Source organism: Triticum aestivum, chromosome 7A, assembly GCF_018294505.1.
Source record: "Triticum aestivum cultivar Chinese Spring chromosome 7A, IWGSC CS RefSeq v2.1, whole genome shotgun sequence".
Lineage (NCBI taxonomy): Eukaryota > Viridiplantae > Streptophyta > Magnoliopsida > Poales > Poaceae > Triticum > Triticum aestivum.
This window is the reverse complement of record NC_057812.1, coordinates 725,909,390-725,910,012: the sequence shown is the minus strand read 5'-3', so window position 1 is coordinate 725,910,012 and position 623 is coordinate 725,909,390.

Below are 623 nucleotides of genomic sequence, written 5' to 3'. Positions count from 1 at the left end.
TATACGGAATCCCCCAGTGGGTGACTTAGCTGCGAATCTGTTTCGCCTAAGTTTGAAAAAATCCTACCGAGTGGAGAGCGATCCTCCCACTCGGGGGCTTAGCTGCAGTCCAGCACTCGCCTAAGTTCTCTCACTTAGAGACTTAGCTGCGGTCCGGCACTCGCCTAAGTTTGAAAAAATCCCACCGAGTGGAGAGCGATCCTCCCACTCGGGGGCTTAGCTGCAGTCCAGCACTCACCTAAGTTCTCTCACCTAGAGACTTAGCTGCAGTCCGGCACTCGCCTAAGTTTGAAAAAATCCCACCGAGTGGAGAGCGATCCTCCGACTCGGAGGCTTAGCTGCAGCCCAGTGCTCGCCTAAGTGTTTAAATCCTACCGAGTGGAGAGCGATCCTCCCGCTCGGAGGCTTAGCTGCAGCCCAGTGCTTGCCTAAGTGTTTAAATCCTACCGAGTGGAGAGCAAACCTCCCACTCGGAGGCTTAGCTGCAGCCCAGTGCGCGCCTAAGTGTTTAAATCCTATCGAGTGGAGAGCGATCCTCCCACTCGGAGGCTTAGCTGCAGCCCAGTGCTCGCCTAAGTGTTTAAATCCTACCAAGTGGAGAGCAAACCTCCCACTCGAAGGCT